The sequence below is a fragment of the Eulemur rufifrons genome, chromosome 7 (genome assembly GCF_041146395.1).
Source record: "Eulemur rufifrons isolate Redbay chromosome 7, OSU_ERuf_1, whole genome shotgun sequence".
Classification (NCBI taxonomy): Eukaryota; Metazoa; Chordata; class Mammalia; order Primates; family Lemuridae; genus Eulemur; species Eulemur rufifrons.
This window is the reverse complement of record NC_090989.1, coordinates 77249804-77265580: the sequence shown is the minus strand read 5'-3', so window position 1 is coordinate 77265580 and position 15777 is coordinate 77249804. Positions and strand designations below refer to the sequence as shown.

The window sequence follows — 15777 nt, the reverse complement described above, 5'->3', positions numbered from 1 at the left end:
GGTGTGAAGTGGTATCTGATTGTGGTTTTGATTTACATTTCCCTGATGATTAGTGATGTCGAGCTTCTTTTCCTGTGCTTATTGGCTATTTGTATATCTTCTTTGAAGAAATGTCTTTCAAATCCTTTGTCTATTTTTGAATCAGGTTGTTTGATTTTTTGTTGGTTGAGTTTTAGGAGTTCTCTATATATTCTGGATTGTAATTCCTTATCAGATATGTGATTTGCAATTATTGTCTCCTAGTCCATGCAGAGTCCCTTTCATTTAATCTCTAGGCCAACTTTTCCTTCCACTCTGAGGACTTATGGGTTGGTAGGCCTTTCCCTGAAGTCAGTCTTGTGTAAACTCTTTTTATTATGGAATGTTGTAAAAATTTCTGACATGTGTATTATATTCGTGTCCTTTTCTGCTTGTTAGTACTATAATAAATATCCCCAAGTATATATATACTAATTTGCTATTTTAATAAAAATTGATGGGGTAGGAATTAAATGTATATACTTCATTTCTTATTTTTAAGACCATATTTCTCAAAGGTCATATCTCTGCACCATAAACACCCTAAGTACTAATTAAAAATTCTGGTTCTGAGGGCCCATCCGCACCTCTGACTCAGAATCTCTGAGCAGATAGCCTTAGAATCCATATTTCATTACAAAAAATCTCCAGGAAGTTCTATTGCAAAAGAAAATTTGAGTGCTGCTGGGGTGAGGGGTGACTTGTGAGTACTTAGAAGAGAAAGCAATGATCCCAAGGTTCACTAAGAAGAAGTCATAGCAGGTGATTCTTATATCTTCTTGACAAGGACATGAGTTATGTGACTCAGAGAGATGTGGTAGACAGTGGTTGTGAGTGCAGGATATTTGACAAAGTTTTTCATGAGCCTTGCGGCAAAAGGGAGAAAAACTGTTGAATGCAAAGACAGAGACAATGTGCCGGCAAGACCATGGCTGGCATGCAGATCCAGCTCAGGTTCTGACACTTTAAAGTGGTTTACAGAAAAATTGTAACACACTCATAGGAGGGATTTGCTGTAGGAGCTAAGGAATTAAAATGCTTTAATTTGAGGAATCACTGAAAGAATTTATTTTTTAGCAATTGTTCTTAACTCTTATGAACATTGGTGTAGTTGGTGCCACTAGGAGACCTTTAAAAAAACAGTCCTGCCCAGGCCCTGACCCCAGCCCAGTTAAATCAGGAGTGGGAGTGGTATACTAGAGCTGGTATTTTTTTAGAGCTTCCCAGGTGATTTAAATGTTTAAGCAGAGTTGAGACCCACTGGCCTGGAGAGAAGAAGCATGTTTACAAATTTATGAAGCTCTAATGTGGAAGAGCAATATAAGTGTTTCTGTATAACAGTCCACTCTTGACCATTGACCAGGCAGAAGTGGACATTGGTCTAGCTGAGTCAGCAGATGGCTGGCTACTGGCACAGCTCAGCTGTCAAGCCCAGACTCACGATGCTGTGAGATGCTTTCTTCCCATATTAAAGAGGCATGGGTTCCTTGACATAGATATTTCAGGTGCTGACAACACATTTATCAAGATAAATGAAAATTGACTCTCTTGTGATCTCATGAGTTTTCACAGTTTCACCCACCACTTGCACTGAGGATTACCTAATCTGGGCCTCCAGCCACGGAGCCCATCGATCCAATTCCATCTCCATCTGGATTTCTCCCTGAAACCTCAAAGTTAATGTGCCCCGAACTGAACTCATTATCTAACCCCACTTCTGTTCCTATTCCTCGATTCTCTTGGCCTATGAAACCACTATCCTCCCACGTGCACAAGGTAGGAGCCTGGGAGCCAACTTTGGTTCCTCTGCTCCCTCAGTCCCCACACATCCACTTGATTGCAAGTTCTGTCCTGATTCTGTGCCTCCCTCTGCTTCTACTGCCATTGCTTCAGCCTGCATATCCCCTCAACTCCCACAAAAGCCTCCCAGGCTGCTTCCATCTTCTCTTGTCCCAACACCACTGCCTAAGGGACTGCTCTGATGTTAAAATCTGACCCCATCAGTCCCCACTTATGACTTCACCACTATCTACAAGAAGAAATCAACACTCTTTAACGTGACAGATAAGACCCTCCATGGCCCAGCTCCTGTTCATATTTCCAGACTCATCTTCCACCACTTCCTAATTCACAGTTTTTGCTCCAGCAGCAGTGATTGTAGATGACAAGAACTGCCTCTGAGCCTTTGCTTACACTGTTCCCTCTAGCTAGAATGTATTACCTATACTCCTTCACTTAACTTCTATGCAAACTTTAGATTTCATTCAAGCCCATCTATTCCAGAGGTGACCTCCTTGGTCTAATTCCCTCCCAGGCTGGAAAGGTGACCCTCCCCTGGCTCTCATCTAAAGATAATGCTATATCATATCTGTTTCTCACTCGGTTCCACCCGGTTCCTGGAAACCCAGTTGGTCCTATCCCCAGAAACTAGCACAGAGTGGGTGCTCAATACATATTTGCTGATTTAATATTGGTTAAATGATTGAGTCTCCTCAGGAGTGATTTGCCATGATTTGCATGATTTAGGGATTAGGAACACTGTGGGCTTTTGGGCACAGCAGGATTTTTCCAGCCTATAGGAACCTATGGTTACTGGATTCCTAAGAGTTGGGAAGGATCACTTTGTGATCACCCAACACCTGCTGGATATGCTGGCATGAGAAAAGGGACGAGACTGACTTCCACCTGTGAGTGTCCTTGTCAGGGTCTGGGGATCAGGGCATCCTTGTTGATGAGACTTAAGATGGGGAGTGTGGGGGACTGGATAAAAGCATCCATTTTTTGTGGCTCTCAAGGATTCTGGAAGTTTTCTCTAGCTTATTTAACCAAAAGGCTGGGGCACGGAGGCAGTTGTGGGCCACTGTTCCCAGGGCAGAGGGTGGAGAAATGCAGCAGGGGACGGAAACATTGAGGCCAAAACATTTCAAGCATTTCAGCATTTAAGGATCAAAGTGGCCTCACTGACCTCTGGCCACTTGGAACTTTCACACCAGATCAGCATCAGGAACAGAAAACTCTGTTCTTGTGTAGATGGCACTGTTTATGCCCTAAAAGAGGAGAAAACTGCCCATGCAGACCACACAGAAAGGAGTAATGGGCCCAAATGGCTAGCTGGGCAGGTTTTATCAGTTGCCATGTGGCCACTGGATTTTGCTCTTTCATTCCTTTTCTTGCCACAGCAGTCTTTTCTAGATCCCACAGCCTTCATTTTGGTGTCATTCCACTATTGAAATGGGGCTAGTGACAGCCATGCTGCCTGCCTCACATGCCTGTGATGGGAACCAGGAGATATCATGGATGTAAAGACATTGCCATCTTCTGAGTGTGGTACACATATAAAGGATGGTTATTATTATATTATTGCCATTTTTCTCATAAAATATTTTCTTACTTGAACCTCTTCTCTCTGTGCCCCTGTCCTGCCTTGGGGACCTTTTGGCTCCATTTCCTATGTGGAAATTGAGAGCCCTTAAGTTCTCTCCTCCTTTCCCCTTTCACATCGTGATCCCAGGGAAGAATCTTTAATTTTCACTGAAGCATTGCCAACATAAGAGGCTAATTACAAGAAGAGAAATGATTATTTTTTCAGGAAAGAAAGCCTTAAGTTTCTTCTGAAAAGAAGGCGTTATGCTTTGGAGAAAGCACTGGTCAAGAGTGGTGAGACCTTGGTTCCTGTTCTGGCAGCATAACCTCAGCTAGGGCAGATATCCTTTTGGATGGACGGGCTTCCTTATTTTTTAGGATGAAGGTCTGTAACCAGATGCTCTCTCAGCTCCTTCCCTGATCTCATTTTTTATGATGCTAGAAACTTTTCGGTCTGCCCCAATTTAATATATGTCTCTTATCCTAATTGAATAACATCCCAGGGTGCTGAGACAATATGCAATTGAGGTAACTGCATGCTCCTTAATCTTCCCAGAATCACATATTAAGGAAGACACTATCATCACCATTATCATCCCCACCACCATTGCCATCACTGCCACCAACCCCCCCATAATCACTTGCACCATCCCTATCCCTACCGTCCCCAACCCCATCATCTTCACCACCACCACCACCATCACCACCACTACCACTTCCACCACCATCATCACCTCCATCACCATTAACACCATCACCACCACTACCATCACTACCATCACCACCACCACCACCATCACAACCATCATCACCCCCACTACCACCATCATCACCACTACCACCACCATCATTACCTCCACCACCCCACCACTACCATTAACACCATCACCACCACTACCGTCACCACAACCATCACTGCCATCACCACAACCACCACTACCATCACCACCATTACCACCCCCACTACCACCATCATCACTGCCACCATCACAATCACCATCACCTCCACTACCCCTAAGATTACCACCACTACCACCAATACTACCATCACCATCAACACCATTACCACCACCATCACCACTATCACCACTACCATCACCACCCCCACCACTATGACCACTACCATCACCACCACCACCATCGTTGTCACAATCACCACCACCATTAACACCATCACAATTACTATCACCTTCATGGCAAATGCAGTTGTATTTTTAAATGGGAAAATAATTTATAAAAATTTCTTAACTTGAGGGATTGATTTTAGGCAGGAAACATTCTGGAATGGGATGTGGAATGAGCTGCGGATGAGGACTGAAGTCGTGATTTCTAGGAACCAACCTGAGTTCACTGAAAGTAGTGCATGGCAGACCAACAAAATCCGCATCTTTGACAAAGTTATTGAACAGCAGATCAAGGAAATACTAGTAATGAAGAGTATCTTAACTTTATTAAGAACTTTGAAAAGATTCCTCTGAAAATCTTTTGAAAAAGATCGAGAAATATGGGCTGAATGATAGCACAAGAAGTTAAATAAATTTTCTAAAAGCGTACTGTTTAATTATTGAATTAATATCTATATTTAAAGGGCACATAGTGGAATGACTCTGAGTAGTGTTTTATTGATGACTTAGTTGAAGAGGTCATGATTGTCAGATTAGAGATGGCAGGAAGCAAACTGGAAGGGACAGTAAAAACACTGGATGACAGAGTTACAGACAGAAATATCTGGGCAAGCTGACAGGATAGACTAAACTGAGCAAGATAAAATGAGGAATAATGCAAAGTTCTATATTTGCACTCCAGGTATCATCTGTACATCATAGGTGGGGGTGACGGGATAAGCAACATAGTCTAAGAGTAAGTTTAAAAGAGAAGTGGGTTATTCCAGTTGATACTAAGTTCAACAGGGGTCAATGGTATAGACTCCTAATTAGGCCTTAAAGAGTTTTAATAGAAATAGGAAATGTATTACAAAATAGGTGGTAATCTCAGTCTTCTCAGTGCTGCTTAGGCCTCCCTTGAAACTTATTTGCACATTATTCATTAAGAATAAAGCAACTGGAGAAACCTAGGACAAGAGTGATAATAACAGTGAGGGCACCAGAGCAAATGGCCTATGAGGCACAGTGGAGCAGTGGGAAGGACACTGGCTGGGGAGTGGAGAGCCAGGTCACACCATCAATGGGCTATGAGATGCAGGTCAAGCCAGTATTCCTCTCAGGAGCTGGTGACAGTGTTCCCCAAAGAGAAGCACAGACCATGATGGTTGGCTGGCCTGCTCTCCTAGATTTTGGCCCTCTGGTCAGGCCACATTACAGGTAGATTCCTTTTTCCCTACCTCACTCATCCAGAGACAAGTTCTCTTGGGCCCCTGAGCAAAATTTTGTTCTCTTGAAATGTCATTCACATTCACAAATTATACTGATTATTTCCCTTGGAAAGCCTTCAAAATTACCTTTCTCTGATTTCCTGGGAAGCCAAGATGGTGGCAATTCACATCAATGTCACCACACAGAGCAATTATCAAAGCAATAAAGAAAAAGGCCTAAGAGAATAGGCTTTGAAATCATGCAGACCTGAGTTTAAAACTCAGTCTCTCCTACCACCTTTGAGACCACAGACAAGTTACTCAAACTTTCTGAGATTTGGTTTTCTTGTCTGTGAGGTGGGGTTGATACTAGGCTTGTAGTGATGTGAATATCAAGTGAGACAATGCATCTACAAAACAGTAAAAGATGGGACATGGAGTAGGTGCCTAATAAATGTTATCACTAATATTACTATGACATTTACTGCTGCCATCCCTTCTCTTTCTTCCTCCCCCAGTCTTCTCTGGACCAGGCACTGTGCTATTGCAGAGGATACAGTGGAAAACAAGATGGACATAGATACACGCTTACCTCCATCAAGCTTACGCTCTAACCAGCATGGGCCAGTTGAACTTTTGCAATGATGGAAATGTTCTACATGTGTATTCTCCACTATGGTAGCCAGAAGACATGTGTGGCATTAAAGCTCTAAAAATGTGATTCATGTGACTGAAGAACTGAATTTTAAATTTTATTTAATTTCAATGAATTAAATGAACATGGAAATAGTCATATGTGAAATTAGGCAGCATAGCTCTAGACATCCTTCAGGTACATTTCTGAGACTGACCAGCCTGAGCAGAATAAAGATACATGGACAGAGAAATATACCTAAAGCATCCAGTACTGGACTTGGAAAATTCTCTTATTTGTTCATTCATCACATTTAATTGCTGACTATGCATTGGTACTGTCTCAAGTGCTGGGGCTGCAGGGAAGAATTAGGCATGGTCTCTGCCTTTAGGGAGCTCACAATTTAGTGGGGGTTATGCAAATAAGTGATTTCACCATAGTGAGGTAAGCATATGCACAGGTGCTGTAGGCACAGCCTAGAGGTCTCTAACCCAGATAAGCAGTTTTAGGACACAAGCTGCGTCTTGTATAAGTAGATCTCAGGTGGGGGCTCAATTGATATATATTCCACTTACAACAACAGATTATATTCCAGGGCTACTAAGCCCACTGCTGGTGGTAGAGATGGCTTGTAGGTAAACATGGCTCTAGGAAAAACTCATAGCTAGAACCAATTTGTTTTTTTCTAAATTGCCCTTTTGTGTTTTTTTGTAGTCCCCTAATTCAGTCTCTCTCTGCCAGCCACATTTTCTTCTACCTGCAGACATTTTGTTAATGGTATGTATACCTTATTTTTAACTGTTTTATTAGTAGTTACTAACTTTGATTTTTAATTTTTTAAATTTTTTGATCAAACTCTTTTACTTATAAGGTGACATCAACTCCCACTATGGTTTGGTTGTGGAATTCTGATATTTGGTGTAAGGAAACAAGTCCATGAATACAGCCAGTATGTGAAGAAGCTGTTACTGATTGATTGCGTTTGCTGAATCTGGCTGTGATATTGATGAGTGAGGGTTGTTATAATTGCTTGTGTGGAGAAGTGGGATGTTATGCACACTTATATATTTCACACAATAGTTTGATTTGTTCAAAGTTAGTATGTGACATCTAGCCAGAGAATTCTGCAGCTGACATTTGTTCACACAAAAACATGCATAACTTTATACTGTATGGTTTCCATAATAACACTTGAATGTGCAAAGTAGGGTGATACGTGTGAGTCCTTCTCCCATGATGTTGGGGAATGCTCATGTGATGTAGCTTGGTTGTGTGAAGCCCTGGCCTGTGTGAATCCCTCAGGGTCACCTGCTTTGACTATGGCAGAGTTGCTCCTGGTGAACGGAATCATAAATTGGTATAGCCCTTTTGAAAAGTGTCTTTGCATATATATTGGGAGCCTCAAAACATTTGTGCCCTTTGGCCCAGTGATCTACTTCTAGGCATCTATCCAAAGGAAGTAATGGGAAATGTGTGCAGTAAAGACTTTGCTTAGAGTTATTTGCTGTTGCTAAGGACAGGAAAAAACTTGAATGACTAATAGTGTAATAATATGTAGCCAGGAAAATGATGTTCGTGAAAAACTTCTGCTAAAACACTAATTAAGGAAAAAAGCAAGGAAACAATAGCTAAAGAGACTAAGCAACCATACTTTGGAGTCAGAAATCCTGGGTTTGAATTCTGAGTCTGCCACTTACTAGCTGTGTGATCTGGGAAAGTCATCTGAACTCTTAGAACCCTAGAAAAATGCAACCCTAGAAAAATGGTGGTGATAATAATACTACCTAGCTCAGAGGGACTTAAGGATTAAATGACATAATGAATATAAAATACTAACACCACACAAAGTATATTTACTAGGTACCCAATAAATGCTGGCTCTCTATGGATTGTAAGATTTCAAGACATAAAAATAGATAGAAAGGAAATATGCCAATATATTAAGTGTTCAGTCTAGGTGGTAGAATCATGGGTGATTTGATTCTCTGTGTACTTTTCAACTTCCCAAAATTTCTGCAATGAACATGAATTACTTTTATACTAAAAGAGCATATCATGATAATGTAATACAATAGATATTTTTTCAAAAGAGTTTTATCACAATGAAATGGTACTTTCCTTCCTTCTTCCCCCTTCCCTTCCAGGACAGGAAATAGGGGCCAGCATCCCTCCACCCCCATCAGCAGGAGAGGGAAGGGCTGCTGCCTTCTGGGTTCTCCCCTTGGCAGAGCCTCACACATGCACAGCCCGGGCCTCTGCGAGTGTCGGGGTTGAAGGGATCCTTGCCACCTGTTGATGGTGTCGTGTGGGCAGTCGAGGGCTGCGTGGGGGTGGTGGTAGCTAGAACAGATGATCTCAGTAGTTACTCCCTCTCTGAGAGTCTAGATGCCAAGACACTCTTCTAATGTTTATCATTTTCCTCCCCAAATCTTAGCTGATCTGAACCAAACACTGCATAAAATTCTAAGATGTGAAAGACTCATCTACTAGCTTCCCACCCCCAAGCATCTCCCAGAAAAATACCTGTAATAACGTGTGTAGTGCTGGACGTAAGTGTTAAGGGTGATTGGCAAAAAAGATCTAGATAGGAGTACAGCAAGGTAGTTAGCTTAGTTGCAGCTTCATTTAATGAGCATAATTTATATCTGAAGTGTAATCTCTGGCAAATACAGCCTTTTTAACATGGCAAACAATGAAGTGTCTTCCCACTTAGGACACACCCCAGGATTGAAAGGGGCATAAGGTGTGTGTGTGTTTGGGCACGCGCGCGTTCGTGACCAAACCTTGACTTTTGCCCCTATAATCTAACGTCCTTCATTGACAATGAGGGTGCCCTGTGCTCCAGCAAGTGGCTCTGTGAGCTGAATTTTATGGACAGAAAATCCTAATCACCGAAATAACAAAGTAGATCGGATCCCCCCATCCGGACCGGAGGGGCAGTTTCCAGTCCTACGTTCTGACCGCTGTTCTCCATCAAGACTGCCCTGGTGTTCACCTCTAGATCGCAGGTGGGTCTCCCAAGCCCCCGAAATAAAGGAATGATAAACAGCGCTCCCAGGCCCTCCTGCACGCAGCGAGGTCATCGTATGCTAATGAAGCCCGGGGAGACAGCGGCGCAGCCCCTGCGAGCGCGCCCACGAGTTCACATTCTCCCGAGCGCCACTGCGACGCAGCCACAAATCACCTTGCGCTGCCGCAGACCCTCCTGCTGCTGGGGGCGGCTGGGGGAGGGGTCTCGACCGCCACCCTGAGTTCCGCAGTTGGATCTCTCACATGGAGGAGATGTCGTTTGGCTCTCGTCCCATGCTTTCCATCCATTGTAGTGACGGTGGGGATGGGGACAGCGCACCAGAATCACCTGTAGGGCTTGTAGAACTCCACAGCCCTCTCCCCAAATTCTAGTCCACTCGTTCTGAGGAAGAAATTCTCAGAACATTCAGGGGGAGGTGGACCGGTGGAGTTTGTGAGAGCCCCACAGGTGATTCTGGATGCGCACCTCTCAAGACACAAACATACACACGGACACATCTTGTGACTCCGAGACTAGGCAGGTCAGCCTTAGAGTCTCTTCCTGACCCTCCCCTCCTTTATTCGCCAAAGTGTGTTCTCTTCAGCTTCCCTTTAAGTCCTCCTGCCCAGAAGCTTTGTGGAGTGCCCCAAAGTCCTAGAACCCTGCGGGACGGCCGAAGACATTGGCAGCCAGACATTGGGAAAAGCGTTCCCTGCTCCTCGCCGCCCTTGTGCACCCTGGAGCGAGAACTGAATGTCAAGGAGCCAAGGTAAGTCCAGAAGGAAGAAATCCATCCAGTTGCTTCAGCAAACTGCCTGGAGCGAGGCTGCCTCCCACCTGCACACATTTGGGGTTTGGGGGGGCCTCTCAATCGCCCAGGGAGCCGGCCCCCCATCCTGCGCCCTTCCCGGTTCCCGCACCCCTCTAGTGGGGCATCCCTCCCTGCAGGGCTTTGCGGCAGGTGGTACTGTCCGGGTGGGCGCAGTGATTTGGGCTGCAGCCCCTTTCCAGGCTACGGGACCGGCTCTGGCTTTGCCCTCTTTTGCCAAGTTGCCCCGCGCCCCCGGAGCGGGAGACCCCCACCGCCACGCCGGCCGCCGTCTTACCTCGCCATGCAACACTTGGTTGCGCGGTGGCCCGGGGCGCTCCTTCCTCGCGGCTTATTCCCTTACTTGGGAGGAAAGAGGAACCGAGAGACAGAAAGGGGACCGAAGCTGGCGTCTGGACGTCTTCCCGCCCGCGCAGCCCTCTCGGGGGAGGGGGATGGCAGCCCGAGTGGGCGCTGGGGAAATCAGGAGGCCAGGCTGTGGTGAGGCAGCGCAGGGGTCTTCCGCCTCTACTCGGGGATCTGAGCTCCGAAGAGGTCTATCCTGGCTGCCCGCTACTACGGCACTGCGGCTCTGTGCCCTGCCCCTCGCAGCCTGGCAAGTCCAGCTGCCACTCTCACGGCGGAGCCCTCCCCCGGGCGCAAAGCCCGCCCCACCACACACCCGCGCGCCCGCGCGCGCATACACACGCGCCACGCACAAACACACGCGCGCACACATACACGCGCGCTCTCACACACATGAATGTGAATGTGCTCAGTGGGAACCCGAGCCTCTTAGGTGCAACTTGGGCGCAGGCATCGGTAGGACGCTTCTTACTGACAGGGCTTCTGCTTGGGAGGAGGAGTTAGGCGCTTAGGGGTGCGGAGAAGATGCAACAGTGGTGGGCACCAGAGATCAGCTGACCCCAGAGGCAAAGGACGACTGTTTGACAAATAAAATACCCACTGGGAGTTTTCTTTTCTCAACCTGGGACCAGGCTGCCTTAATGTCATGACCAAATCAGAGAAAAAATAAACATATAAAATCAACAAATTTTCTTTGTTTCCCAGGAACTCAATGTCTCTAGTCTCCAAATCGCTGTCCCTGTCCGGGAGGACATTTCTGACAACCCTGACCCCGGTGGCAGTGGATTGGTGGCAGTTCAACCTAAAAAGATTTCCCCGTCCACAACTGTGGTGGAGTCCGGCACAGCCAGCCAGAGCTGGGCTCTTATGGCAAGGTCAGATCTCAAAGCTGGGGGTTGTTAATTCCCTTCTCCTTTGCCTTTAGATGACATTGGACTGTATTCCTGCAGAAAAAAAATAGATCACTTCTTTTTTAAAAATATGGAAAGGGGGTTGGGGGAGCATTAGCCAACACATTGTGACTTTGTTTCTTCTCTTTCCATGACCTGTTTGTCCATATGGTGGGGGTTGGGGGTGGTGGTGGTCGTGACACTATTTCAGGCATGTCACACCAGCAGGATGACTTCTGTCCATTTCACACCACATTTAGAGTCATTAGGAGTTTAGACTCTCATCTGTAAAATATGTAGAGTTTGCCCATTCCACAGTGGAGAATTCTTTTCTGCCAGCAAGCAGTGAAGGTCCCCAGGCCAGTACTGCAGCCAAGAAAAGCTTTCTGCAGAGTACAGAGGCACCAAGGGGCCCTGTGTGTCTGGGCACTTGGAGAAGAAGCCTCCAACAGCCCTGGGGACCCTGATAGTCAGTGTCCATACTGGGCCATCTGCAGGCAGGCTGATGGGTCAGATGAGGAACACAGGCTCAGAGATCTCAAGGTTCCACGTGGTGATGAAGGCAGTGCCGATATCAGAACCCCATGTTCATGCTTCAACCTACCATTCACCATTCACACTTCATTCTGTCATCCTGGGTCAGTTCTCAAAGTTCCCTTCAGCTAGACTGAAATAATCTTGGTGAGGATGCTCTCGTAGTTCTTATATCTTTTCTTGTTTCCTTTTCACTCACGGAATCATTCATTTCACAACCATTTATTAGACTCCTCCTATGTCTTCAGGCACCTTCCACTGATGCTAGTCCTGGGCCTTACTTGGGAGGAAAGAGGAATTAAGAGACAGAAAAGGCTTAGAACTGTCCCTTGTCCCTGGTGGAGGAGAATCCCAGACACAGGCTTACTGTATATTTTTTCACTGTTAGGTTAAGTGAATGTAGAAGGCACAATCCTTGCTTTCTGAACTGAATTATTTATGGAGGAAAATGCACATACACGTTACAAGAAAAGCATTCTGGCTTTGTCTATGCCTGACTCCTTCTAAAGAAGGCTAAACTGAAGGAGAGCCTGCATTTGGCTGGGCATCATGGTGGATTTAGGTTGCATGTCTGCAGGTAGGAGCTGGGCAACCCTGAGTTGTTCTGCCTATTAAAACAAGAATGAAATAAGTTGGGTGGGACAAATGGGAAGGACATGCAGAGACTGAGTGTGGAGACTCAACTTGGCTGGGAGCACATTGGGGAAGGGTGGTGAGAGAGAAGCGGCTCTGAGGATGGGGCTGCTGAGCAAGGATTTGAGAGCAGGAATGCTTGCAAAGATTGGTAAATAGTTTGCTGTGGGGTGGACTATGAAAGACTGCTCCTGTGAAATAAATCATTTGTAAAGTCAACATTGTGCACCAATTTGTTTGTGAATGGATTGCTTTGGGGAACTTAGAGTGGTACTGAGTTAGGCATCTATCTGGGTTGCAGCAGGGTGAGTGCAGAGAAGCCTGAGTGGACAGAGGACCAAAAGGCAGCTGCCCACTGGCTGATAGGCTAATAACATGTTGGAAAAGGGTGAAACAGAGTTTGAATGTGGAAGGCAAAGAGGAGTGGGGGGTGGGTGGAGGAGCACTAAGAAGAACAGTTAGTGCTGATTGAAGCACAGGGAGGAGGCAAGGGCTGGGATGGGAATTGGACGGGGAATAGGATCTGACACAGAGATGAGCAGGAAAAGGGCAATCTAGTATGGGAGAAAGCAAAACAGAGAAGTAGGACAACTCATGGTGCATTCTGGGCCCTCCCAGTGGAAGAAAGGAAGGTTGGGACGGTAGTGTAGAGGGTCTCCAGATGCCCTGCCAGGAATGTGGACCTCAGGGACCCCAGGCTCCACGGCGAGGAGCTATTGCAGGGGTGCGTTTTTGTTGTTGTTGTTGTTGCTGTTTGGTTTTGACAGGAAGGGAGCTGGGAAACAAGCTGGGAAGCATCTGATGCCAGCTTTCCCAAGGCAGGCCTGCCCCATCAGAATGGAGAGCTGCAGAGGGTGGTGGAGAGAGAGACCTTGTTGCTGCTTTTACAAGGAGACAGAGCCCAGGGGGTGCATGTGGCTCACTGCACAGGGCACACCACTGAGGAGCTGAAATCCAGCCCACACTCCACTTGCCCAGCCACGCACCCTGGCAGAGCTGTGTCACCTTCTCTCTAATTTGCACAGAGGCTTGGCATGGGCTGACATGGCTGCTGAGCATTTTCTTTGAAAAGGCTGAAGCCACAGTGAAACAAATGAGGATGTATTGAGCATTCACTGTGTGTGCAAACACAAGGTAAAGCAGAAAAATCTTGAAGTCGGATCTATCTGTCAGTCTGAGCACATCTCAGCTCTTTGGTGATCCTCAGAGATGCACTGTAGGGAACCAAGGAAGAAGCTTAGTTCCTTTCCTCTGAGCATGTGCAATCTGGGTCAGCTATAAAACACTCAAAACGGTTGAGAAGCAATAAAAGACAGTATAGAATCAAGTGTCAGATTGCATAGAGCATATTCTCAGGGCTTGAGAAGGGAGACCTCACCAGGCTTATAGAGTCAAGGCAGGCTTCATGGAGGAGGAGGGTTGAGTTTGGGAGTGGAGCTTGTGTTGTTGAAGAAAGGAGATGTAAGCAAAGGGTCAGAGGTAGGGAAGCTGAGGGCTTCCGAGCATGGGCTTTACCCCCTGTGGACACCCTAATGCCTTTCCAGTCATAGCCCAAGTGCTCTGATGAGTCACCCTTGTTTCTGAGAGACGGAATTTTTGGATGTTTAACTGCCTCAACACTGTACATTCCCTGACACTTCAATGTTGGCAGCTCACACTCACTATGTTGCTCCGGGAACACATCATCCAAGCCAGCAGCTGATGCCTGATCTCCATTGCCAAGGCAAAGCGAGGGCTAAGTCAAGTACCTGTGTCTGGAAATCTTTAAGTCAGACCTTCTGTGACAATCTGGGTGAGCAGGACTTGACGCCTTGAGCACAGTGGAGTTCAGGGTTCCCAAGCACAAGGGGGGCTCAGTCTCTGGGACCAGGCTCTGGGGGCTCTGCTTGCCTTTCTAGCCCTCACTTTTCTCACACACAGAACATGAAGGATCACACCAGATTATCTACAAGCTCCCTCCCACCTAATGTTTTATGATTTCATAATCAATAAGATCTTTTCATTTTATCAAACAATGACGGTATAGGAACAAATATTAGCCAAGTGCTGGCCTTACCTTTCCTGGCTCTGGTTGTGAAGGCTGTGCTTCAGTGGGATCGTGAGACTGTGCAAGGGCACAGGAGACCCAGGAGACTCTGCTCCTGGTCACAACTTTGCTGTGGATGGGGTTTGTGGATCCAGCTGGGGGAATGCAGGCAGGTCATTTCCTCTGTGGGCTTCAGTTTTCTCATCAGTAAAATAAGGAGATTGGAAACAGTCTCTACAACCCTTTCTGACTCTGATACTCTATTAAGTACTGTGAACTGAACAACCTGTAAGTATTGCCCCATCACCTGGGTGGGACCCCTCAGCAAGACAAGCTGGAAAAATTCCCACAATACCAACTGATAAGCTTGGGAAAAAGCACAAAAGAGAAGGATTAAGAGTAATCAATAGATTATTTGGATGGAGTTGAAAGACTTAGGCCTGAGTCTCTAAGCCCCAGTTTTCTCTTCTGTAAAATGGGGATAGTTATATGTACATCCCTGGATAGAGTAATGATTAAACGAAGAAGCATATTTGAAAGCGTTTATATATTGTAGAAGTGCTACGCAAAAATGTATAGCTATTAAAGATAGTCTGCTCCCCTAAGACAGTGAGTTTAAAAAAAACAGCCTAATTGTTATACTACTTGCTCACGTGGCTACTTCCTAAGAAACAGCAATTCAGGTCAACAACTCTGTCTCCATGCTCCTAAAGATAGTAATATTTTAACATGAAAGGAACCCATGGATTTCAGGGGTGACTACGAGGCTGCAAATGTGGTCCCCGCCTGGAATTCTGCAGTGTCACTGGAGTTGCTCACAGTGGATGCGTTCACTTGCAAATGAAGGAGACACCCACCCACCCAGATCCTGCTCTGATTATTGCTTTTCAGGAGATGGATGGTGGAAAGAGGGGAAGGGAGGTGTAAGTAGGGAGGAAAAGAAAGGAAAGCCTTTTGCCTTTCTGTTATATTTTGGGCAATGGATGCTAAACTTTATGCTTTAATAAGCTTGTAAAGAGGCTAATTTGGGTTCACCACATTTCTCTGGATGTGTTTCCTGCTACGTCTGGTCAGGAGACACTGCTGTGGAATTCTTCACTGTTGTCCCTGGAGGGGAAGCTCTCATGGGGAATGCGCTGGGAGAACCACACGGAAGAAAAGGTTCCAATTCCATAAATGACTAT

The 15777-nt window shown here is 45.9% G+C and overlaps 1 protein-coding gene across 3 annotated transcripts in view; it reads right to left on the bottom strand.

Annotated features, from left to right (window-relative positions):
- The window catches only part of DGKG (diacylglycerol kinase gamma), a 181833-nt gene extending 171101 nt beyond the window's left edge, over positions 1-10732 (bottom strand). For all 3 annotated transcript variants that reach the window (XM_069472806.1, XM_069472807.1, XM_069472808.1), the window contains exon 1: positions 10443-10732. The gene's annotated coding sequence lies outside the window, so the exon portion shown is untranslated. The remainder of the gene's footprint in view (positions 1-10442) is intronic.
- Positions 10733-15777: the final 5045 nt, after the last annotated feature.